This window comes from Telmatherina bonti, assembly GCF_933228915.1.
Source record: "Telmatherina bonti genome assembly, chromosome: 1".
In the NCBI taxonomy this organism is placed as follows: Eukaryota; Metazoa; Chordata; class Actinopteri; order Atheriniformes; family Telmatherinidae; genus Telmatherina; species Telmatherina bonti.
The window spans coordinates 24,776,289-24,789,913 of NC_136619.1; positions in this window are offsets into that span (position 1 = coordinate 24,776,289).

Sequence of the window (13,625 nt, forward strand, 5' to 3'; positions counted from 1 at the left end):
TCTTCTTTAAAAGAACTTGAAGGAAATCCTGAAGAAATAACCTTGGCGTTGAGGGCTTGTGCTAAAGCATCAGTTGATTCAAAGGCTCAGCTGCAAAGTCATCCATAACACAGAGGGAAAAGTTTCAGGCCAATCGCTGGATAAATTGTAACAAAAATGGTACTACATAAGCACAGAAGATTTCTTCTTCTTTTTTTTTAATTTTAAATGAGACTTATATCTTTTTAATTTTCTGTGCAATATGGTAAGGTAAAAAATCTGACTGGGGTATTGAGCTGCCTTTAAAAATTACTTGATGCCATACAGTGACTAAGATGTCTTTTGATCGTAATAAAGAATTCTGATACTTCTGTCAAGAGCAAATATTAATGTATTATAATGTAAGAAGGTGTGAGAACGAATTTTAGTTTAATTATATGGGAGTTAAAAAAAAAATCATTTTACATATTTGCTGCAGTATGCTCCATCATTCATGGAGGATACTTGTCCCTATAAAATAAAAATAAAATGATAAAATAAATAAATAAAAAAATTTCTTCTCTAATTTAATGAAATCTTACATGTACGACAGCAAGTACTATTAATGTGGATGGAGGTTTAGGAGTTTATCATGGTCTTAAACTTTAGATGCAAGTAGGAACAAATGTTTAGGAAAAAACTGTTCTTTGTAAATGAAGCTTAGCGGACTTGGATGGACTCAAGGATTCTAAGACTGACCAAAAGCATTTACATTTCACTGTAAAACCTCTCTTGGGAAATAATTTTCTGAATGATTACGATATAGAACTGAGCAGAAGCACCAGTTCTCTGAAGACGGCTTCTGAATGCAGTTCTGTAAGACTTGTTATGGTCATACTGACATCCCTCTCCACTCCTCTTCAGCTTTCATCTATTTTGTACCCATCAGATGCTGCATGTTGCTTACTCTAAATGACTTTAGTTAAAGTTGCAGACATGCTAACGTTGGAGTAGAAGATGGGTACTTGTTGCATTTTTAATCAAGTACTGGTAATTGCTTTACTTTTCCATGTTTACATAAAAGATGGAATGAAAAAAAACTGAACCACTGAACAATGAATGGGCTGACTTTTAGAAATTTGTGTATTTCTTGCAATATTTCTTGTATCACTTGCAATGGTGTATAATAACTTCTCATTTTTGGGAGGTGGTGTTTAATTTGGTTTTTGTCTTAAAGGTGACCAATGGTTTTTAAGTAGGAACAGAATAGCATAAAAGTGATGGAAAGTAAAGAAGAATTGTCTTAAATAATCCTTCTTGGTTTACAAAACAGCCTTTTGTTGAGAGTGATTGTGTTCCTCTTGCCTGCAGAGGGTGATATTGTCCTGGATATCAGCTGATGTTCTGCATTTTAGACAGCAGTACTAACTGCACTGTTTTTCTTGCATATCCGCAAAATGCTTTTGTATGCGGTTATTTTATTATATCATAAAAACCTGCATTTCTTGTTAATTTAATTCTGATTTCAACATAAAGTGCTCTTTCTTTGAGGTCACATTTGCAACAACATTCTTACATTCAGTGATTCCCCCAATTCTCTCTGTGCTCCCTTATGTATTGTTCTTTATACAATATGTAAAAAAGCTACAAAGGCAAATTATGCACTGAAACTGAAAGTAGTTTTGCAATTTACCAGAACATTAAACTGAGATTTAAAAAGTAAGAGGGATTTAACAAATTCCATTTGGTATGAAACGGTACAGGTGAAAAGCCGCTCAGCAGACTGTTTTGTGGAAACAGTCCATAAATATGAGAAATAGTTGAGGTTGAAGAATAGGCTATGAAGGTGGGAGATGAGATAGCGGTGCTTCAGATGGCCCCCCTCCTGGTGCCGGCCGTCAGAAAGAACGAAGTAGCCATTTTGTGGCGAGTGCGGTGGTGCGGTAGAGATGAGATGGTTAACACCCTTCTGCAGTATAGCCACCTTCCTTTCTCTCCCTCTAATTTTCCCCCTCTTTCTTTTCCTTGCTCTTCGCTCAGTCGACTATGAAGACACTTCATCTTCCCTGACAGCATGACCACTGCTGCATGTTCTGATGCGTTCAGCATACCTTCATTGCATCATAAATAAATCAGAGAAATGACTTTTTCTCTCTCTTTCTCTCACATGTTCCTTTATCTCTCACTCTACAATGACTGTTATCATGAAGAGATGCTGGAAAACTAGAAATGGTGTCTTGGTGTGTTTCCTGTGTCCCTTCCCTCTTTCACTGCTCTTACTGCATGTGCAGGATCATCAACCTCCAATCCCCCTTTTACATTATCTCACAGGAATGAAATTATTTTTTTTCCCATAATGATATTCAGTTCTTGCCATGACATTATCTGCTTTAATTTTAAATTAAATGTCATGGATGTGAGAGGTTTTCTTAATTAATGTGTGCACAGTAGATGCAAATACAAACTTGCATAATACAAACAATGCATTGTCCTTTTTCTCCTTTTTGAAAGGGGGTTTGGGGCTTGCATTGTGACAAGGTGGATACACAAATAAAGTTGGATGCTTTGTTGTGCTGCACACCCACAAAGCACACACCAAGCAACAAACACATATGTACATTTGTGGGGCTGTAGATTACATGAGCAGGCGGGGTAGGGATGGGCAGATGAGAAAGAAGGGGGATATGGGGAAAGATTGTCAAGAAATGCTCCCCCCTACTGACTCCCTGCTACCCAGTCCCTCCACCCCTTCCTGTAATCTCCACTCCTCCACGGGTAGTCTCAAACCTTGTGTTCGTCCACCACCAACCAATTACCTGGCAACCCTGCCCTTATCCCCAGCACAGGCGTGGTGCTGCTGCATGATGGGGTTTTTGTATATTGAATTCCATCTCCTGGTGAGATAAAGGGTGTAGGAACAGGGCTCTGCCGCTGTGCTAGATAAGTGTTTCTCACAAACCGTTCCTCACTGTTTCTTCTGACACTGATTGTGGAGAAAAGAGACATTGGGGATGGCAGGGGGGAAAGACATGGGGTGGACGGTTGTTGCAGTTAGATGAGACCCAGTTTCAGTATGATTTTTTCCCCCTCATTTTTAATTTGTTATGAAGTAGTGAAGTTGTATAGAGTTCCAAAATGCATTTCCTCCGATATTTATAAAAGTCTGTGTTATTATTGACACTGGTATTCAAACACCCAGAGAATTTTCACTTGCAACTCTTTTTTTCATTGTTGACTTACCAAACATTAGATATTACTCAGTGGATCGATAGTTTGTCTTCATTTAGAATGGCTATTCAATCTGAAGAGGTGACAGTTATGGGTTGAGCAGCTCTGCGGAGTATCAGCTTTTATACAGCTTCATCCCTTCCCTCTCAGTCCTATTTGTAAGCTGTCCTGAGAGGTGTCCCTTGGTACCAAAGGCCTGAGCCTGGCCCATCTATCTGTCTTGTCTGACCCACTGCAGGGAACCACACACTCGCTGGTTGTCCAGGGGAATGATGTAAGTGATGGACCGCCATTCATACATCAAACCTGCAAGGCGTTTGACAGCGCAGGACAAAAACATTGAAAATAATGACCAGAGCAATATGTATCAGAGGTTAAAAATAGCATGCTGCAGAAAAGTGCTTGCAAAGTTGAAGTAGGGAGCTTTTCTTTGTGACCCACCAAACCCCAGCCCTCCCACTGGTTTAGAGGTTAATGGAAGCTGCCTTGAGCACAGGAGAAAAGATGTTTCCAGTTAGCTGGAATGAGTGATATTCAACTACTTGGACACTAATATGCTTCAATTGAATTTCTCCCTTTGTCAGAGGGGAGTCTGTCCTGCTACGGACCCTCCCTCACAGCTGTGCCCTTGCCTCTTTCCGTTCAGCCAGCACTGAGCCATACCCTGGAGGTCAAGTGTGAGGGGTCAAGTTTAACCTGAAACCAGACATAGTGAGTGGGAGCATTGAAGGACTGAGGTCACTCCTGTGCAGTTTATTGCTCAGCTGCACCACTCTACATGTTTTTATTTTTCAGTTTTATCTGTTATACACAATGTTCTTATGTATTGTTGTCTAGGTATTTTTTTCTAATGTAGAGCGGTCCATCTGCACAATACCTTGCTGTTCCATGTATCTTTGTATTAGTTACCAATCCTAATTTATTCTGATTAAGTCTTTAAATATGGTTGCTCCTTCTCTTTAGCTCTATGATGTGTTTTTGTTTACATGAAATCTAAAAGGTATTTAGGCAGCTAAGTCTAATCACGCTGGCTGACTGAGATATTTTCAAGAAGCTCTTTGATGCCACGTGTGAACTTGACTGTGTGTAAATTTGTTCTATCTGGATGCATAGTATCAGGTCTAAACTGGGCATGTGCATGGGCTTCTTATTGCTTTCACATGCTTGGAACTTAATGAAAAGTTTGCGTTCTCCTGTTTTAGTTTGGTAAATTGCTGTGGATCTTGAATCTGTTCATGTACATAAACATCTGCAACTCTCTCACTGGCTTTCTCTCAGTTACACACGCTCTCAGCATGAGTCAACCCACACCTGGAACAGATAAAGGGTCTTTCATGTTTGCAGGGCTATCCTGAGGTCACTGAGTGCTGGTGTTGAGAGCTTGTTTTACAATGAGTGAGTGAAGCTGGAGAAGAAACCATATATATCCAGGTGTTGTGGAGTTAAGGAACTTTTATTAGTTCCAATTCTTTCCCTGATTCTTTTTTTCAACCCCTATAGAGATACCCCTTTAGCGCACCCATCTAGTGCATAGTCTTTTGTATGAGAAGATTAATGAAAGTCTGCATGGTGCATTTTGAATTATCGATAGCATGGTACATAAATAAAAGCCATAATACTTTTCAAGCTACCATTTCATTCTTGTTTGAGGTTTTCATTTTAGAATGCATGCTATTTGTTGAGTAGTTCACCAACTGCAAAGTCCACTATACACCAAGGTTTCAGCTAGGCTGTTGATTTTAACATCAGAGATGGAGATAAGTTATGTTTTGTGCTTCAAATGAACTTTTAAGGCAAAACAAACTAACAACAACAAAAACAACAAAACACAAGTACAATACAGAGCAGTGTACATGTATACAAAATCTTTCATTTTTGGAAAGCAGAACCAACAGTTCCAAAGAAATCTGATGCAGCTGACATCTAAGCATCTAACTATTGTGTTTTGATAATAATAATAATATTACTACTACTACTACTACTACTACTACTACTACTAATAATAATAATATTAATAATATATTTGTTTTATTTGATAAGGGTTTGAATGAAGTCAGACAATAATGCACAAAAAAAAGCCTTTTTTTTATGTTTAATCTGATCCTGCCAACACAATGCATAATTTCTGGCCCAGTTAGTAAGTATATTTATTTTTTTGTTAAATCAACCTTAAGTTGAACTCAGTCACATCTAAATCTTTCTTTTTGAAAAACCTCTATGAACCTGAACAATTTGTGGAAACTTTGAATTGTACATCATTTTTTTCCAGCCTGAAAAGAACTAGAACCATAAAATAGACAGACATGGTTGACTTTACTGTTTTTAACTTTAAAGGATGTATCTTAGAAATGCTGAGGCTTGTTCAGATTTGAAAACATAAAAGAGCCCATATGTTGCATCAAGTCTGCAGAAGTTAAAAAGAAAAAAACTGAAACAGTTTTGGAGGCCAAACAGTCTGGAGCAGTGTTACTAAAATGTCAGTGTTTCAGATGGAATTATGGAATTATGTCATTCTTCTCTCTCTATTACAGTTAGTGTTTTTAGTTGCTTCACAGCTTGCTATAAAGGTGAAATGGCAAAGAAGTGAGCTTAGAAAAATGTTTCTCATAGGCCCTCTTTCCTTTGAATGTCATTGCAGCAGATATGTACAGGGAGAACATTTATCTCTGTGGCTGTGTGAGAACATGCTTTAATGTGTGTGACTGTAATAACAGTACAGAACCCTCCATGGCCACTTTCTCACAGTATTCTGTTGAAGAGTGGGCTATGACACCTGTATCCCTGTAAAGTTTCCGATGCAAGTGTAATTCCCTGTAAAACTCCCTATAATTTACTTCCCTTTGGGAGTTCACTGTCTCTGGGTGTGAAAATCAATGGGATGGCGGAGAGGGATTGGGTATGGTGTCTTACTCAGCTACACTGAGGCAGCTGTTTGGGTAATTCTGTAATGGTAAGGGATGAGGTTCAACCTATCTAATGCTCTATCTAAAGCAGATAAATGTTTTACAACACCATCGTTTAACCCTTCTTGCACACTATTCTCAGCCCTCAACTTCTGTGGAGGCGCTCCCATTGACTGTCTGTACAGCTAAGGTCCAGACTGGGATGATGGTGGTAGTAGTTTATTGTATACAATTATGCAAGCATGGTTTACCTCCTCTCTTCCCTGGGTGAGCATTCAAACCCTTAATACACCATAACCTTGTAAAGATGGACTATATGCTAAAATGCCTCAGGCAATCTTCAACCCCCTAGTTGTTTCAGAAGGAAGCCATGTGGAAAACACGCGTTGAATTTTACAAGATGCCGCATGTATAATGTAGAACAGTGCAGATCATGTAAACCACTGAATAATGTAACCCTAATTCATTGCACCTTTGAGTACACAGAACTGGTGATCTTACTCTGAGGCAGTGTGACTGACAAGTGTCCGAGAGGATGTGGGTTAATAGGGAAACAATGGGATGATGGAACATGAAGCCAAGTATCATTCAGAATATGCCACCTTAGCCAACAATGAAGACAGGAGTAGAAGTTTTTGTGTGAATGAGAGCCAGAATAATATGATGAGGAAATGGTTGAAGAGGGAGATCCCCTCACAGACTTGAAACCCAGTCTGCATGAGGCATCTTAGCTTCAATAGGGACATGTAATTCATTCAGTCAGAAGGGTACAGAGAGATCTCATTGTGCCTGCTGGGATTGGCACCAACAGCAATCACTTGTTTCTGATTTATTAGATAGCCAAGGAAATTAATTTTGTTCCAAAATGCATGGTCGGAAATTAGATGGTGAAATTGTGTGAAAGAATCAGTGATTGTTTTTTTCCCCCCCGCTATTCCTCCGGAGGTACTGATAACTGCTGATCTCAGTGACACCATTAATGAAAAACTTGTTCAGATTCAAGGGAGGGGGAGTCTGCCGCGATGTAATTAACTTGGCTATCTCTACATCCCTTAATGTTATTTGAACCACCCATTAACACTCTCCCAAAAGCTGGCCGTTAACACTTAGGTCAGGGCTAAAATCGACCCTTCGGAAGTGCTGCCCTCCAGTCTACTTCCTGTTCACATGTCCGGTCTCCTGGAGTGGGGTAAGCACAGTTGGATAAGCTTTGTGAAGTGGTTTGCTGTATCATTCTTGCCATCAACTCCAAGTTCAGTCTTGCTTTTCTTGATTGTATCTGGCATCTAAAACTTTAGTGGATGTTACTTTAAGTATATTCTGCATAGCATATTCTGTTTGGTTATACTTCAGTGTCGTATTTAAGACAGCGAAACAATCTACTGGTAGTTACTAATAGCTAGTGCTGGTGCAGCGATCACACTTGAGGCCAGAGGTCATTCATAAAACCAAATGACAATGCTTAAAGCTCACTGGCCACCATAGCTGGTTTTATACAATCGATTATGGCGTAAGCACTGTGTGTTCCATGTAGTTAGATGCATGCTTACTTCTTCCAGAAATGCAGCCTAATTTGCAGCCAGTATTGCTTCTCCTCAGTAAGAAAGGTAGTAACTGGCTTTTCTCAAAATCACGAGGAGTCTCTAAATGGTGCATTCTTCTAATTTGCATGATCAACATGGTACATCTAGTTGTAATGGATGATGCCGTGGAGAGGCAAAGTTGATGAAATGATACCCTAAATAAATTTGGAACAAAAAAAACCCATCTTCTACTTTTCTTTGTTACTGTAGTTTGATTTTTGATTTGTTTGTTTTTAAATTAGGAATCTACAACATGTTACAGCACATCTAACTTTTAGAAAAATGTTTTAATGTTTTTGTTCACAGTCTTCTTTAATAGACACTACTAATAATTACTTTAAGCTCAGTGGCAGTTTTGCATGTTTCATTTTCAGTGAGGTCATGGAGCAGAGGTGCCCATCTCCTGGTCTGAGTACAGCTGGGAGCTGGCACTGCAACTGCATGAGGACCAAGCCTCTTCTGGGATTTGGATGAGGCAGGGGCATACTGCGGCCCATTGAGAAGAAGTAATAGACACCTGCTTTCATGTCTGTTTCCAAAAGTTGCTAAAGGGGTTTGAAAACTTGCTAAATATAGTGACAAAGTTGTCAAGGGGGCAGCATTGCTTGCAACTTGGTTTTTTCACACATATCTGGATTTCTGTAGCTTCTCACTGAATTTGTGTAGTAATCTGCAAAAAAGAAACTACAATCAACACTATAACCCTAAGTAGAGTGTGAGAGCACATTTTACCAGCATTAGCCATTCAAAAAATGCCGGTATAAATCTTTCACAGCCTTCACCAAAATGCCTCAGAAAACACACAATCAAACCCAATAGTCACAAATGGCAGGTAATTCCCGACAACTACAGCTGCTCTGATTGTCTATGAGAAGTGTTCTTGAATAAGGGGGAGATGTCCATGAGATGCAGGTGAACAGTGGATGATTCAGCTAATTGTGGATAGGTGATTGCACATCAACAAAGCACACATAGGTAATGGCCCAACCAATAATTTCCAATGGAGATCCAGATTCCTGGCCAGTCACTTGTCAAAAACCACACATTTGCATCCATTCACAATGGCCACTTTCCCCCCCTTTATCCAGATTGGATATAATTCATTCCTTATCTACCACAGAGTGCATCTGTGGTAGAATACTGAATAATGTAATCTCATTGTAACATTAGAGAGTATTATTCACTTTTTGCTAAGGCAGTGTAAAAATATTCTGTAAATATGATTATTGTTTTACTTTTGCAACATTATTGGAGGGTCCCTTGGAGTTTGCCTCCCTGTCTACATGTTTTGTGGACTTGTGTGATGCAATTTTGGGGGAGTTCACAGTGCTTTACAGTAAGTTAAGTTTTTTTAGTAGAAGGCAGTGAACTCCACTAGAGCTACCATTTATCTCATTCTGTAAAAGGGAGGGTTTCCAGTTAGGTAAGACAGGCATGCCATTTTTGAATTCTGGAAAATATTGTGCATCTCTTGACTTCATTGGATGAAGAGCTTCATTGGACAGTGGGATGGGTTGCAGCTCCGTGTTAAACAGCCAGGATGAATATTAGCACCACCAAGTCCTGAGATCATTGTCCTCACTTAGAAATGGGTGGATTTTCCTCTACAGTTTGGGAATAACTTGCTGTCCCACCTGGAGGAGTTTCAGTATATTAAGGGGTTGAATGTACCAAAGTTTTGCAAAAGATTGACCTACATATTGGCAAAGCATCCGCAGTGATGTGGAAAATTGTGACTATCTGCCATTGTAAAAAGAGAGCTGACAAAAAAGGCAAAGATAAAGATTTATAAGTTGATCTCTGTTTCAGCCTTCCTATTTGGGTGTGAGCTTTGAGTAGAATTGGATTGCAGACTCAAGCAGTCAAGAACATCTTTCAAATGGTGTCAGTGCACTCTTTTGGGAATAGGATGAAACACTTGGAAGATACTTAGAATAGGGTTTCTAATGAAGGGAATTTGTGTTTGGTTAATTAATTTCTTTGTTGTACCAATCCTTATTGGCAATAGTTCTGATACAATTAGATCTAATGGGTGTTTATTTCCCTCTTCAAATAAAATCAAATTAAATTAAATTAAATCAAATCAAATCAAACTTTATTTATTAAGCTTGTTTCATGCCAAAGGCAACTCAAAGTGCTTTACATGATAAAGTCAATTCATACATATTAAAATAAAACAAGCTTTCACACAGCCAAACAGATAACATAGCAATCGCATGCATACACATGCATACACACACAAATGAAGCAGTTGCACTGGGGGTTGCACATCAATTCTATTCTGCTTCTCAAAGACACTTCCACCATTTTCTCAGGATTAAATGCAAATTACTTGAACAGTGATTAAAACTTATGGCAAAATGGTGCCGCGCTTAGAGAAAAATCTAAATATCACTAAATATGTGAAATAGGAGGGGCTGTAAAGGACTTAATGTGGGTGGGTTCACTGTGTTTTTTGTGTGTGTGTACGCGTGCAGGTGTGGTGGGGCGGAGAGATTTGTGGCAGGACTGTAAAAATTTGTTTCCTCTGTCGGATGAAGAGGTAGAATGGATGGCAGGGATGGAGGGCAATAATGACACCTCAGCATATTTCCTACAAGTAAATGTGAAAGAAAATAAAATTTTTCTTGAAAAAATTTTGTTTCTATATCTGCATTTCTATACTTGTGTCTACTCCTCTCTTTTTGCACGTAAACCATCCCTGTGCTTTTTTTTTTCTTTTTTGCTGCAGATCCCAAGGTTAGATCATGTCTGGACATCTAATCAGGCCAAGTCTTGATGCTGAATATGTTGTCCCCTCATGCTCAAACCCTATACTGTTTATTTTAGACCAGCCATTACATATTCAAGTCTTTGTCCAGTTTCTGCTGAACGTCCCATTGTGATAAATGAACATGACCTTGGAAAATAAAGAGGCTGAAGAACAAGGCTCCCACTTTTTATGAATTCATTTGCTCCTGTGTAGCACGTGTTCAGCAGGTACAGAAGTAGTGGGTGTCTGATGTCTATGGATAAAAAAGGTTTGTATTTGGTGAATTTACATATACAAAAAAAAACACATTAAGTCAAAAGCATGCCCCCTAAGATAAATTCTAAGTCCTCTTGTGTCTGTACAGAAGCTAAAAAGAGTATTTCTTGGAAAACTTTTCTTTATTTTCTTCATTCTTTTCTTTTTTTCTTGCCATTTTAGGAAAACAAGAATTATTTTCTCAATAATGGAAATATTTCATAATCTAAAAACAGAAATTGATTTAGAATCAATTGCTGTGATGGACTGGCGACCTGTCTGAGGTTTACCCTGCATCTCACCGAATCAAAGTTTGCTGGGATAGGCTCCGCTTCCCCCGCGACCCTTAATTGTACTAAGTGGTTCGGAGAATGAATGGATGAATGAATGAATTTTTGGTGGGGTTTAGCGAAGCCATTGCCAAGTAGAGGACAGAATAACTCAAGCAAACCCTAACCCACTATTATTGATTCTGACCAACTGCGACAATTGTTATTGAAAAAAAAAATCGAAGCACCTTATCAAGTAATAACTTGTTACAGTAGGTAGTTATTTAAAAAAAAAACAAAACAAAGGGGTTAAACTCAAATAAAAAAAATGAGCTTATCATGTGAAACTTAGCTTAGTGATCTTTAGATAGTGAAATCATGAACAAAAGAAATGTTTAATAGTTGTTCATTTGGGTCAAATCCAGGTGGGTGTTAAAGGTCGCTGATGAATGAAACAAAGTTTAACGGTCACAACTCGTCCTGTAAATGAGGCCTTTATCTTTCTGTGAGACACCACTCTTAGGATAGATTTTTTCCACTTCAGAAATAAATTAAAAAAATGTTAGCATGCTTAGAAAAAAGTTTTTATTGATTTACAATGACTTTCCTCTCTAAAGGCAACATGCATAGCACAGTCACTGGTTCTCCTCAACATATGGGGTGAGCATTCAGGCCTTTATGTTTTCTCGGTGTGTGTTGCACATTCATTCAAGCAGTTCTCAAGAGTGTTGTGAGAGTGTTTTATATTTCCAACTACATGTAAAGTAAAACTAAGATATGGTCTACATATATGGGCCATCATATGCTGAGTCTCTTAAAATGATTATTTTTGCACCTTGTCCATTCTAATTACAAGACATACATGCCTTTCAATAAATTTGCCTCCACATTTCTGTGTCTGTTCGTAGCAAACTGCTATGTGAGTGCAAAAAAAAAAAGATTTTTTGATTTCTAGCAAATTTGGAAAGAGCCATAGGAAAAAGGATGATTTCCATCTTTTTTTTTTTTTTTTTTAGAGCAGTCTGAATGATGAGAGTTTTCTCTTCATAGCCTCTTCCTTTGCAGCAGCTGGGCAGAAGTACAGACAGTAGCCAGTAGATGGTGTGCCTCGTTCAGGTTTTCCTGGTTTCCACTCACTGAACCTTGCTTGCTCACCCGTGACTTGTGAAAGTGCTTTGGGGTAGGCCTCCCTAACCTATCATTCTGCAACCCCCTCTACCCCTTCTGCAACACCCATCTGAGCACCCCTTCCATCTCTGCCATCACCCCTATCTCCCCCTCCCTCTCCATCCAGGGGGCAGAGTCACCGAGGTGGCAGTTCTAACAAGCTGCCAGGGACCGCACTGCTCAAATGAGCCAAATCAAAGAGAAAAGGGGGAGTGGGATAGGTAGCGCCATGAACCCCCTGCAGAGAATAACCACTCTGATGAATATGAAATGAATTTGTATTGCTTGACATGATAAGCCCAAGGATAACCCTGTATTCAGTCAAGATCTTTACGCTGACATCTCTCAGAAATTTTTAAAAAAGCACAAGAAAACATAGACAGAATATTATTGTTGTACTGACCAACCAGAGTTGAATCCTTTTTGATCTAACGTTTAATACTTGAGTCTGCACATTAACAGGATGCACAGTCTGTTTTATTGCAGTTAAAGTGTGCATTTAATCTTTTCTTGTGTGTTTGTGTCCTTTCTGAAAATGACACAGGACAGGTGGTTGGTTTAGGCACTACAACACCACAGAGTTTTCTGAGATTCATTGACTGGTGGATTGGCATTAATGGGAGAGCACTCCTATATCATTTTCTGTCTTTCTGTCAAGTTTGATCCTCTCTTCTCTTGTTTTCACTCTTCTTTCTCTCTACACCTCCCTGATTTCTCGTTTCATTTTGAGGTGCAGTTGCTATTCCTCTGCATCTTGCATCTCTCTTGGGCTGTCTTCTCGGGGTTTGTGATGTCCATGATAAAATGGCGTCAGCTCACTCCACCAAAAAAGGAGGAGGATGGGGGAAAAAAAGAGAAAATACAGCATCATGAAAAACAAATACCATATTGTGTCCTCCCCCATTCTGCAGCTTTAGTCTGTCACTTCCTCAGCACATATTTAAACATGTGTGAGTGACCATACACATGCACGCACATATGCATGTAGGTGCATGTGCGCATACCCTCATGTGGTAGCTGCACACTTCATTTAACACATACAGATGCAGGGCTTTATGGTTTTGTTGAAGCCAGAAGACAAGGAAGTGCACAGAAATTGTAAAAGCCTCTGTTATCATTTATGTTCACAAATGCTCTTGGCTTGGAAGAGGAACCATTGAAATTGCTCATCCAAGAGAAGGGAATAGGAAACATTGTGTATCATAATGTGAATAGTAATGCCTCAGTTTTATGCCCCTGTTTTGCCTGTATGTGAGCAGCCTGTTCTCTGAGTATAGATTTCCCTGTGATTTCACTATTTAAAAACCTGAATACAGAAATAATATCACAAAATGTTTCCCCTCTTTAATGTCCTCATTGTTGGTGTTTCATGTTTTCTGAGAGTGCAAAGAATCACACATTGAATGTGCTTTTACCAGCTATACTCAGGATTTTTTTTTTTTTTAATGCTGCAGGATATTCTCGTGCTAAATTCCAATCCGAGAGACTCCTAATTATCTAAAAGTAATAG